We start from the raw sequence: 13,173 nt of genomic DNA on the forward strand, positions 1-13,173 counted from the left end.
TATGCCTTCAGGGCACCTGTTGACTCATGGCAACCTTGTGAATTACTTAGGCAAGAAATACTCAGATGGTTTTGCCAGTTCCTTCCTCAGAAACATAGCCTACAGCATCTAATTATTGGGTGGCTCACCATCCAAGACTGATCCAAAACGAAAACCAGAAAAGGTTCCTGTGCTTTTAACAGTTGCGCAGAAAAGGGAATTTTGGCAAGTGTTGCTTGTCACGCAACCAGGCCACAAACAACACCTACTGAAACCTCCTCTTTTGTACAATTATTATTATTATTATTATTATTATTACAGTAGAGTCTCACTTATCCAACGTAAACGGGCCGGCAGAACATTGGATAAGCGAATATGTTGGATAATAAGGAGAGATTAAGGAAAAGCCTATTAAACATCAAATTAGGTTATGATTTTACAAATTAAGCACCAAAACATTATGTTATACAACAAATTTGACAGGAAAAGTAGTTCAATACACATTAATGCTATGTAGTAATTACTGTATTTACGAATTTAGCACCAAAATATCACAATGTATTGAAACCATTGACTACAAAAATGCGTTGGATAATCCAGAAGGTTGGATAAGCGAGTGTTGGATAAGTGAGACTCTAGTGTATTATTATTTTATTTCATTCATCTGTGCCACCCTTAAGGCAATAATGGGACATACAGCAGCTAACAACATTTTTAAAACAATACAAATGAAACACAATACAAAAGCAATTAATAAAAGTATAAATATAAGGTTTCAAAGCAACGTTTAATGTTTTATCTGAAATAACTTATGAAGTTAAAACATTAATTTTTAAAGGGATCAAAACACCATATACAAACCTTAAAAACAGAACAACACTGGATTAAAAGCCTCCCCTAAAGCTGGTTCTACACTGCCAAATAATTTAGAACCATATAAGGCAGTCCAGAATGCAAATTCATTATATGGTTCTAAACTGACTATAGATCCAGCCTCAGTCTGCGTCTGCACTATAGAATTAATGCAGTTTGGCACCAACAGTTCAATGGTTTTGGAATCATGGCAGATGCAGTTTTACAAGGTCTAGACTCTATAGCTTCCCTGCCAGCGTGCTGATGCCTCACCAAACTGCAAATCACATACGTAGTTCCATAACACTGAGTCGTAGCAGTTAAAGTGATGTCAAACTGCATTAATTCGATAGTGTAGGTGCACTACCAATTAAGGAATCCAGAGTCCTGAGTTTGGGAAACCTTAGTGGTTGCCAAAAACTCGGTTTCTTTTAGGATCATCATCAGCTGAAGCTGACTCAATAATACACAACAAATCCAGTGTTTTGCTGAAATCACTGGAGCTTATTTCTGAGCATGACTGCAACACCAGCAGCACAACCCTAGTCAATGGGGCACTTGTACCAATGTACTGGATTGCAGCTTCTCAGACAGCCAAATCAATTAAAACACTTTTAATTACTATCTAATTTTAAATTCAAGTATATGGTATCCACTCGAGTTGTATTTCTAGGACTAAGGATACCAAAATCTGTGAATGCTCAAGTCTGGTTGTATACAATAGCGTAGGAAAATTGTGTCTCCATTATGTAAAATAGCAAAATCAAGGCTTGCCTTTTGGAATTTTTTTTAAAAAACCTTTTAAGTCATGAATGGTTAAATCTGTGAATGCAGAATCCATGGCTACAGAGTACAGAGAGAACCTATAAAAGTTGTTCTTCCTTTTCCAGGATGTTGTCCAGCAGGATACGAGTGCTTAACTAAAGAAAACAGTAAACTTCTTTTTATTTAGAACATTTGTCTTTTAAATATGCAAATATATGTAGATATATTAATACATTTTATAAAAACTGGTCCCGCCAACTAAGATTTTTGTGTAATTGGATGAGAAAACCCTATTGAGATTTAGGGTGCATCTACACTGTAGAATTAATGCAGTTTGATAGCACTCTAACTGTCATGACTCATTGCTATGGAATTGGGGGTTTGTAGTTTGGTGAGACACCAGCATCCTTTAGCAGAGAAGGCTAAAGACCTTGTAAAACTAAAAACTACCCATGATTATATAGCACTGAGTAATGGCTGTAAAAGTGGAATCAAACTGCATTAATTCTACAGTGTAGGTGCACCTTGTTTTGTGTGTTACTTTACTCAAGAGTAATCTTGTAATCCAATGAATAATTAAATTAAATTTACATTTGTTGGTAAATAAGCACAGACCTGAGCTTATGGTTGTACTCTTATGCACACTTAAATACATATAACTCTTACTGAAATGAAGTCGGATTTACTTTTTAGTAAATACACATCTGTTCGATGTGTAGTTTTTGGTTCCCTGTGTTGGTTATATGCTCTCCAGTGACATGATATGGGGGTATACATATATACAGTTCTCAAATATATATGCCTTGCACTTAGTAACTACCAGCTAGAAATTTGAATCCTGTGGAAGCTAGTGCAGATACACAGTTGTATTTGCGTAGACTCTCGTGACAGATATCCACACCCAATGTGTGCAAAGAGTGGATGGACTCAGCACAATGCCCAGCACAGAGAAGAAATAAAAGGGCTCAGTTACATATCCTCCTCTATCCATTTGCTTACACTAATAGGGATTAAAGTTATGCAAATAGTCCAATAATAGGGATTAAAGTTATGCAAATATTTTAGTTACAGTATAGTTTGCAGAATGGTAAAATAAGGTTAAAAATATATCAACCACATTAAGAATGAGTTGGGAGTACACTTTACTGCAATTAGTGCTACAGTAGAGTCTCACTTATCCAACTTTCTGGATTATTCAATGCATTTTTGTAGTCAATGTTTTCAATACATTATGATATTTTGGTGCTAAATTCGTAAATACAGTAATTACTACATAGCATTAATGTGTAATGAACTACTCTTTCTGTCAAATTTGTTGTATAACATGATGTTTTGATGCTTAATTTGTAAAATCATAACCTATTTTGATGTTTAATAGGCTTTTTCTTAATCTCTCATTATTCAACATATTCGCTTATCCAACATTCTGCCGGCCCATTTATGTTGGATAAGTGAGACTCTACTGTACTTAGCTTCAGGTAAATGTTCCTAGGGCTGCAAATCGGGATAGTTATTTTTTATTTTATTAATAGCTCAAGTATTGGAAACATATACTGAATATCCAAGTAAAAAAAAACCTGCATTATATGATGAGTGTGGTAGACCCCGATAACGTAGTTAGAATCACACTGAACTGCAATATATGGGTCTACAACTATGCTGACCATATGAAGCCATTCAATCTGCTTTGGGTTGCTGTGAGTTTTCCAGGATATATGGCCATGTTTCAGAAGCATTTTCTCCTGATGTTTCACCCATATCTCTGGCAGGCATCCTCAGAGGTTGTGAGGTCTGTTGGAAACTAGGCAAGTGGGATTTATATATCTGTGGAAAGAACTCTTGTCTATTGGAGGCCAGTGTGAATGTTGTAATTAATCACCTTGATTAGCATTAAATGGCGTTGCAGCTTCAAAGCCTGGCTGCTTCCTGCTTGGGGGAATCCTTTGTTTGGAGATGTTAGCTAGCCCTGATTGTTTCATGTCTGGAATTCCCTTGTTTTTGAGTGTTCTTTTTTACTGTCCTGATTTTGGAGTTTTTGAAAACTGGTAGCCAGATTTTCTTCATTTTCATATTTTTCTCCTTTCTGTTGAAATTGGCAACATGCTTGTGGATTTCAATGGCTTTTCTGTGTAGTCTGACAAAGTGGTTGTTAGAGTGGTCCATCATTTCTGTGTTCTCAGATAGTATGATGTGTCCAGGTTGGTTCTTCAGGTGCTCTGCTATGGCTGATTTCTCTGGTTGAAGCAGAATATAGTGCCTTTCATGTTCCTTGATTCGTGTTTGGGTGATGCTGCGTTTGGTGGTCTCAATCTGCATTATTTGGCAGCCTAGGTGACCCTGAGACAGCCATACAGTCATTCCACCATATCCACAGATTCTGCATTCATAGGTTCTATGAGCCACAGCTTGAAAATATTTTAAAATAAAATCCCAAAACGCAAGCCTCAATAGCATTGAAAGATGCCATTTTATAATGGTGCTTGAGCATCCACAGATGTTGATACCCATAATTGGAGGAGGGGGGGTATTACTCTTTGGCAGAAGATCTTGTGAAACTACAACTCCCAATTAAGGGTTCTGTGAGGATAAAACAGCAGCTGGCAGACTGTGTATCTCCTGAGATTCAGGAATAAAGGTGGGATCAAAACAGTAATAATAATAATATAATAAAACAATAGCTTGACTAAGAATCAAAACATGGACTTCCAAGTTAATATTTTAAAAAGAAATCATACCAATAGGATATTAATCCTACCCTTTGGGGAAATGTTAGCTTTGAGGGAAGGAAGATTTTTATTGAGATCATGGTGCGTGAATGAATTTAAAACTCCTTCCTATGTATTGTGATTTTGTTACCTTCCCAATAATTGTTATTTGCATCTTTAAATATATACAGTAGAGTCTCACTTATCCAACATAAACGGGCCCGTAGAACGTTGGATAAGCTAATATGTTGGATAATAAGGAGGGATTAAGGAAAAGCCTATTAAACAACAAATTAGGTTATGATTTTACAAATTAAGCATCAAAATATCATGTTATACAACAAATTTGACAGAAAAAGTAGTTCAATATGCAGTAATGCTATGTAGTAATTACTGTATTTACAAATTTAATACCAAAATATCACAATGTATTGAAAACATTGACTACAAAAATGCATTGGATAATCCAGAACGTTGGATAAGCGAGTGTTGGATAAGTGAGACTCTACTGTATGTATATATATACAGATTTACACAATTGTAATTGCTGCACTTAATATCATGTGTGTCTTTACCCTAGCTCATAAAAAACTGTTTGCACCATTAGAAATATGGAGAAGGCTTATCCAAAGCACAAGACTGCTTTGTAAGTGGAGGAAGAAGATGAAAAAGAAATCTACAAAGTCTTGCCTTTCAGATGTTCAATGGCACATTCTTCTCTCTTGCAAAGGCCATGGAGAGTTGTTTTAGGTACATTTTATTGCAGCACACATCTGCCTTAAAACTGTGCTTTTCTAGCCCAAAATAATAATCATGGGGTAAGACCTGAAAGGCGTAAAAATCCTGAATGCCATCCCATCTGAAGGGTGAGCCTTGGTTGTACTTGGATAGGAAACTACGAAATAATGGTGCTGTAGGCTATATTTAACGGCAAGCTGCCTTTGAGTATTACCTGCCTAAGAAAACCCTATGAAATTCATGAGGTAGTCAACAGGAAACTTGAAGGCGTGCACAGAGAGGGATCCTTGATCTCTTGCCTGTGTATACACTACAATCAAGAATCTAATAAAATCAAATGGAAGATTTCTTTTTACCTTTCTTCTAGCTGCAGAAACCCAAAGGTCTTTCATAAAGGGGGAAAGGGTTTAATATATTCAATCTAGTTGGTAATCCATGTTCTCTGGAATCAACCTGGTGTTATGCTAGGAATTGCATGCTTTATCTACCCATCCAGCCAACTTTACTGCACCAGACCTACCAGGAATAGTTGTAGTTCAGCGTATGGCACCATGTTGTCTACACAAATCTCTGCATTTTAGCCGACACTCTTCTATAGGCAATCCTTATGCGATGCAACAGGCAAACTGCATTGCCATTCTAAAAGCCGTGAAAAGGGGTGCACAAAAATACTATTAGTATATTATTATTATTTTATTATGACACAGCAAACAAGATAGATATTCTTGTTTGATAGAAGAATTATTATTATTATTATTATTATTATTATTATTATTATTATTATTATTATTGGATCCTAGGTGGCGCAATGGGTTAAACCTTCATGCTGGCAGGACTGCTGACTGAAAGGTCAGTGGATCAAATAAGCTTCCCATACAGGGACACGAGAGAAGTCTCCCACAGGATGGTAAAACATCTGAGCATCCCCTGGACAACGTCCTTACAGACGGCCAATTCTCTCACACCAGAAGTGATTTGCATTTTCTTAAGTTGCTCCTGACACAATAAATTATTATTATTATTATTATTATTATTATTATTATTATTATTATTATTAAATAGGTTGCATATCGATTGTCTGAAATGCTAGAAGTGTTCTGGATTGTGGATTTTTTTCCGGGTTTTGCAATATAAACCCATGATGAAATATCTGGAAGCTTAAACCTAAACATGAAATTAATTTATATATTTTAAATTGGGGCAAAAAAGAATTTTATTTATGTCTCATATACGCCTAATTCCAATGGCTGGAAGGTATTGTTATGCAATATTTTAAAATATGTGGTGTAAACTGAACCATGAGAAAGCAAAGGTGTCACTATCTCAGCCATCTTTGTGAACAATTTTGGACCACTGGGTGGCTGTGAGTTTTCCGGGCTGTATGGCCATGTTCCAGAAGCATTCTCTCCTGATGTTTTGCCCACATCTATGGCAGGCATCCTCAGAGATTGTGGGGATGTCTGCCATAAATGTGGGTGAAACATCAGGAGGGAATGCTTCAGGAACATGGTCATACAGCCCAGAAAACTCACAGCAACCCAGTGATTTTGGCCGTGAAAGCCTTCGACAACACAATTTTGGACCAGTTTGGATTTCCAGATAAGGGGTGTTCAATCTGTATATGTATCTGGTGCAAATACAGTGAGCACACTTTCACGCTTTAGCTAAGGTATAATAATTCCGTAGGCTGGAGCTGAAGAACAAAATCAACACTGAAAGAGGGCGGAAGGTATAACAGCCATTGGAAACCACAATAGGATGCTCATGGTATTCAGCACTAGCTAAGTACCACTGTAACAGTGAAGTCTAATGTCACCATATTTAAAAAATATTGTTTAAAAATATGTTATTTATCATGACGGTGGTATACGATCACAAGTCACTAACTCATTCAGCAAATAAGACACCGCATAGAAGGAGCTCCACACCTACACCGACTAACAAGATCTTCTGAACATTGTTTTTAATGATGTCTGCTACCTGTTCAGAGGAGGAGGGAGTGGACAGCAGGAGACTATGGTGGTCAGTATCGATCCCTACTACGTAAGTTGTCTAAATATTATGTTCCCCATTCCCTTTTTTTATGGATGTGGGATTTCTACATGGACGCCATGGTGCAGTGCCATTTTGCGCATGAAGACCACCTCTTGCAAGGCAATCGCCGAGCAGAAACATGGCCCTACAGAAAAACTGTTCCTGCTGGGTTTGGGTCTATTCATATTTTAATATTTTTGTGCATTTTTTGGAACTCAGGAGCTTTACAAAGACTTCAACCTACTTTACAGAATGCAATAGTTGGACTGGGGAAAGCAGAGTATCAATCTACTTCCCAGGGTGCATTTACATTGCCAAATTGATCCAATTAGACAACACTTTAATTGCCTCTGGAATCCTGCGATTTGTAGTTTGGTGAGACACCAACACTTCTTGGCAGAGAAAGCATTGGTACGGGGTAAGACCTGAAAAGCATTGGTACGTTGGGGAGGACATGGAGGAAGGCCATGAAATTCAAAGAGGTGTCAAACTGCATTAATTTGACAATGTAGATTCACCCGGGAACCCCGGTGGTGAAGTGTGTTAAAGCACTGAGTTGCTGAACTTGCAGACCAAAAGGTCCCAGGTTCAAATCCCGGGAGCGGAGTGAGCGCCCACTGTTAGCTCCAGCTTCTGCCAACTTAGCAGTTCGAAAACATGCCAATGTGAGTAGATCAATAGGTACTGCTCCGGCGGGAAGGTAACGGCGCTCCATGCAGTCATGCCGGCCACATGACCTTGGAGGTGTCTACAAAGAACGCCGGTTTTTCGGCTTAGAAATGGAGATGAGCACCAACCCCCAGAGTCAGACATGACTGGACTTAACGTCAGGGGAAACCTTTATCTTTTACTAGATTCACCTGAGGTAGGCACAGGTAGGCAGTTTTGCCAAATGAAAGCAAAGTTAGGGTTTAAAACTGCTACTAACTAAAGGGCTAGACCTCTATCCCATGTTCGGCTTCTGAAAACAAGAACACTTAACCACTTGTTGTCGCACAACGCAAACAACGGCAGACAAGATGTGTTTCTCTTTCCATGCAAGATCTAAAAAAAAATACAAACCCCAAAGGAATCTGTTAAGAAATGGTAATAAACCAGCTAATAAGGGAGGGGTATGTGTGAGTGACCTGTGCTACTGGAAGCCCCATCATCCCCTGACCCCAACCATTCATTGCGGCAGAGTGCCACCCCCCACCACGCCCACATTTTCTCCCCGGATCCGCCCCTGGGATTTCCACAAAAGGCGGGAGGGAGGCTGCAGAGGAAGTCTTGGAGTGGGCTTGGGGGAAAGCAAGGCAAAGGCAAACCGAGACTGCATCAAGAGCCACACAATAATAATAATAATAATCCATAGGCGGCATTAAGAATCCACAGAGAACATCAATGGCCATCCATAGTCTTGGGGTGGGCATCAATAATCAATGCTACCCCTCCCCACCCAGGGAACTACTGCTGCAGCCCTAAACTACGGCTTCTAGTCTGGGGCGGGAAATTATTATTGATAGTGGTGCAGCCGTAGATTATTGATGGAATATGGGTTGAGGAGGAAAGTAATGGATTATTGGTGCAGCCCTGGACTATTGACGGGTCGAGGAGGGACATTATTGGCTATCCTAGACTATGGTAGTATTGAAAGAACGAGGAGGGAAGGGGTTGGTTATTACTGGTGCAGCCCCAGAGGGAAATGCAGACTATGGATGGAATAGTTTTTACTGGGAGGAGGGAAATTGTTGACTATTGGTGCAGGCTTTGACTATTGATGGGAGACTGACTCTGCAGGCAGCCCCAGCCTATTAGTGTATTTGATGGGGCGGGAGGCTAAGCTGGCTTGTTGGGCTGCTTTTTTCCTGCTTGTTGTTTTGTTTCATTGGGCGTCGCCAGGCTTCTTTTTTTTTGGTCCCTTTTGTCAAGGCGTGGGGTTTAAGGAAGGGGAGGAATTCAGAACCTGAGGATCACAATGTTATCCCGCATTTTATCCGGATTAGGTGCGCGCCTTAAAATTTAATCCAGTTTGACACCACTTTAGCTGCCATGCCCCAATGCTATGCTATAGAACCCCAGGAGTTGCAGTTTTGCAAGAGCTTTAGCTCACCAAAGTACAAATCCCAGAAGCCGCGGCAGTCTAACCGGTACGAAATTGCATTAAGTCTGCAGTGTAGACGCACCCAAGGGAGCGGCTGTGCTCCATGCAAAACTACAACTCCAGTTAGCGGTACGAAACTGCATTAATTCTGCAGTGAAAACGCACCCAAGGGAGAGGCTGTGCTCCATGCAAAACTACAACTCCTGTTACCGGTATGAAACTGCATTAATTCTGCGGTGTAGACGCACCCAAGGGGAGGCTGTGCTCCTTGCAAAACTACAACTCCTGTTACCGGTACGAAACTGCATTAATTCTGCAGTGTAGACGCACCCAAGGGGAGGCTGTGGTCCCTACAAAACTACAACTCCCGTTAGCGGTACGAAACTGCATTAATTCTGCAGTGTAGACGCACCCAAGGGGAGGCTGTGGTCCCTGCAAAACTACAACTCTCATTACCGGTACGAAACTGCATTAATTCTGCAGTGTAGACGCACCCAAGGGGAGGCGGTGGTCCCTGCAAAACTACAACTCCAGTTAGCGGCACGAAACTGCATTAATTCTGCAGTGAAGACGCACCCAAGGGGAGGCGGTGGTCCCTGCAAAACTACAACTCCAGTTAGCGGCACGAAACTGCATTAATTCTGCAGTGTAGACGCACCCAAGGGGAGGCGGTGGTCCCTGCAAAACTACAACTCCAGTTAGCGGCACGAAACTGCATTAATTCTGCAGTGAAGACGCACCCAAGGGGAAGCTGTAGTCCCTGCAAAACTACAACTCCAGTTAGCGGTACGAAACTGCATTAATTCCACGGTGCAGATGCAAAAATCCTTTTCTCTTCCCCCCAATAGCAACAGCAAACACCACCGCGCAAATTCCGATCCAATAAAGATCTACGCACAATACTTACGGTTTTTTTCCTCCCTACTCCACTCCTTCCGTCACCGTCCGGGCTTTTTCTGCTACCACGATTGATTTTAGGGTGTGTTTTTTTTCCAATTTTATTTTAATGCAACCCTTGAATGTCACCAAATAAATGCTCCCATGGTGCCCGCCTCGCTCTCCTCCGAAGGCGCCCGGCTTGAACTGGAGCAACAGCCGAGGCAGCAGGCAGGCAGCCTTCCTCCTCCTCCTCCTCCTCCTCCTCCTCCTTCCCCGCCTCGTGCGCTCGCCCAACGTGATGGACAGTTGCCTTGGTTTCCCGGCTCTGACGTCAAAGACATGAAAGAGAAAGAGCTTTCCTTGCGGCGGGTGGGAGGGAGGGAGCGCTCCCTCCAAGGAGAGAGAGAGAAAGAAAGGAAGAAAGGAACGAAGGAGAGAAAGAAGGAAGGAAGGAAGGAAGGAGGATTCTCTCTCGCCCGGAGACGGGCAGCAGGGCGTAGTCCGAGCCTTGCTGCTTCTTTCTGCAGTGGAGGAGGATGAGGTGGGGCACCTTGAGACACCGCACTTTTCTTGGCTTTACGTTGCATTGGATGGATATGTTTATGCTGGATAAGTGAGACTCTGCTGTATTAAAAAAACCCCTCTAAAATCAGGACAGTAAATAAAGAATAACACTCAGAAGACAGGGGAATTCCATACAAGAAACAATCATGGCCATTTAACACTTCCCAACAAAGGATTTCCCCAGGCAGGAATCAGCCAGGTCTTGAAGCTGCAAAGCCATCAAATGCTAATCAAGGTGATTACAATATTCACACTTGCCTCCAGCAGGCAAGAGTTTTTTCTCCCACCCTGGACCTTCCACAGATATATAAACCTTCCTTGCCTAGTTTCTAATATACGTACCTCACAACCGTTGTGGATGCCTGCCATAGATGTGGGCGAAACATCAGGAGAGAATGCTTCTGGAGCATAGTCATACAGCCCAGAAAACTCACAGCTACCCAACTGTTAGGCTGTTAGGAATTGTTTGAGTTGAAGTCCAAAACATCTGGAAGGCCCAGGTTTCCCCATGCCTAGGTTATGCACATACGGAATGACTCTATATGCAAGTGTATATATAATAGTAATAACAATAACTGGTATTTTTTATTTCTTACTCGCCTTTTCTTGTGGCACAAGGGCACAATATAGCTAAAAACACCATCATCACAAAAAACATTTTTAATTATTTATTTATTTAAAACATTTGCTGTATATACTGGAGTATAAGCCTAGTTTTTCAGCCCTTTTTTTAACACTGAAAAAGCCCTCCTCAGCTTATACTCGGGTGAGGCTCTTGGTTGGCTTATATTTCGGTCAGTTTATACTCGAAAATATATGGTACATTTATTGTTTTTCTCTATTATTGTTGCTACTATTACATTTATTTTACTCTACTTTTATTATTATTAATAATACATTTATTATTTCACTCTGATCTTATTATTATTATTGAATTTATTATTTTACTCTATTTATTATTACATGTATCATTTTCCTGTATTTATTATTATTATTAATACATATATTATTTTACTCTATTATTATTAAAAGGATACATAAGCAGATTTACATTGAAGATGAGAATAATAATTTGATCAGAGTTGGACAATCTTATCTTAAATTTGAGCTTTATATAAATATTCAAACACATTTAACCTACTGATACCTCAATTAATGTAATTTTATTGGTATCTATTTTTATTTCTGAAATTTACCACCCTCGGCTTATACTGGAGTCAATATTTTCCCAGTTTTTTTGTGGTAAAATTAGGTGCCTCGCCTTATATTTGGGTCGGCTTATACTTGAGTATATACGGTATATTCCACCTTCTTGCCCCAAAGGGGGCTCAGGGCGGAGCACAACATACATACGGCAAGCATTCCACATTGTATAAAAACACACATATTCTACCTCGCCTGACGATGGTATCTGCTAGAAGTGAGTATCCAACTTTTAGTTGGAAATCAGTATATTTTTAGCAATGGTGCATGAAAAGAACTCAATGCAAAACCAAGCTGCAATTCACCCTGATGTGAAAATCACAGTAAACTCTCATTGAATAGGCCAGATCCAAACAGCCATCCATTATCCATGGAGCCACTTTGAAGATAGGCAGAGGCTACAACCAAGTTGAATTCCTTCCAGTAGTGCTCATGCCAATATTCCATTTGTGATACCTAGTAACTTCTCTTCAATGTTTGCATGATAGCCATTGAGGATGATCAAGAATGTGAGCTTACCTTATAATATTACTTTATAACCTGATTCTACTCGCCTGACGATACTGACAGTGATTATATTATCTTAACTTACTGGAGAGCCACATTTCAATATTTTTATATTTTTATACAGATTTTAACTGCCTGTTGTGTTATTTTTGAGGCCGATTGGTTATATGTTTTGGTCAATATTGTTTTATTTGCTTATTTTTAACTGTTTGTTTGTTTCTGTTTTATTTTGTCATAGCACTTGGCACAGAATGTTTCCCCTTCGTTGTTTTTGGAAGCCACCCTGAGTCTCTTTGGAGAGAGAGGGTGGGTTAAAAATGAAGTTGTATTATTATATAATTATTATATAAAATCATATTTCTATGAAATACATGTATTAAAATCAATAGAAACAAAATACAGAAAATGCAAGACTTGAGTTTAATATGTAGGTGTGCATATTGTTATATGTACAGTATGTATCCGTGTGTGTGTGTGTGTGTGTGTGTGTATATATATATATACATATACACACACACTAGCTTTGCCTTGCAGTCTCAAAGCCTGGCTGTTTTCTGGAGTAGCTGGAGCTTTTTGTTGTATGAACGTAGAGGCATGGATGAGGGGTTGTGCTGCCAAGTTTGGTGTTTCTGGGATGTGTAGTTTTGTTGTTTTGTCCTAGGCCGAAATTTCATTTCTCTTTTATATATAGAGATCTCAATATTCATACACATTCACATAAACACACAGCCCTCTGTATCTACAATCTTGCATCCACCACTTCCACCATCAGTGACTTGAAGATGTTTTTTAAAATTCCAATATACAATATTATACACACACACACACACACACATATATATATACACACACATATATATATGA

General features: G+C 39.6%; 1 protein-coding gene across 1 annotated transcript in view; it reads right to left on the reverse strand.

The window, feature by feature from the left end:
• Positions 1-10,298, reverse strand: part of gnb4 (G protein subunit beta 4) — a 59,283-nt gene extending 48,985 nt beyond the window's left edge. Inside the window, exon 1 of the mRNA XM_062976790.1 lies at positions 10,064-10,298. The gene's annotated coding sequence lies outside the window, so the exon portion shown is untranslated. The remainder of the gene's footprint in view (positions 1-10,063) is intronic.
• Positions 10,299-13,173: the final 2,875 nt, after the last annotated feature.

This window comes from Anolis carolinensis, chromosome 3, assembly GCF_035594765.1.
Source record: "Anolis carolinensis isolate JA03-04 chromosome 3, rAnoCar3.1.pri, whole genome shotgun sequence".
Taxonomy (NCBI): domain Eukaryota; kingdom Metazoa; phylum Chordata; class Lepidosauria; order Squamata; family Dactyloidae; genus Anolis; species Anolis carolinensis.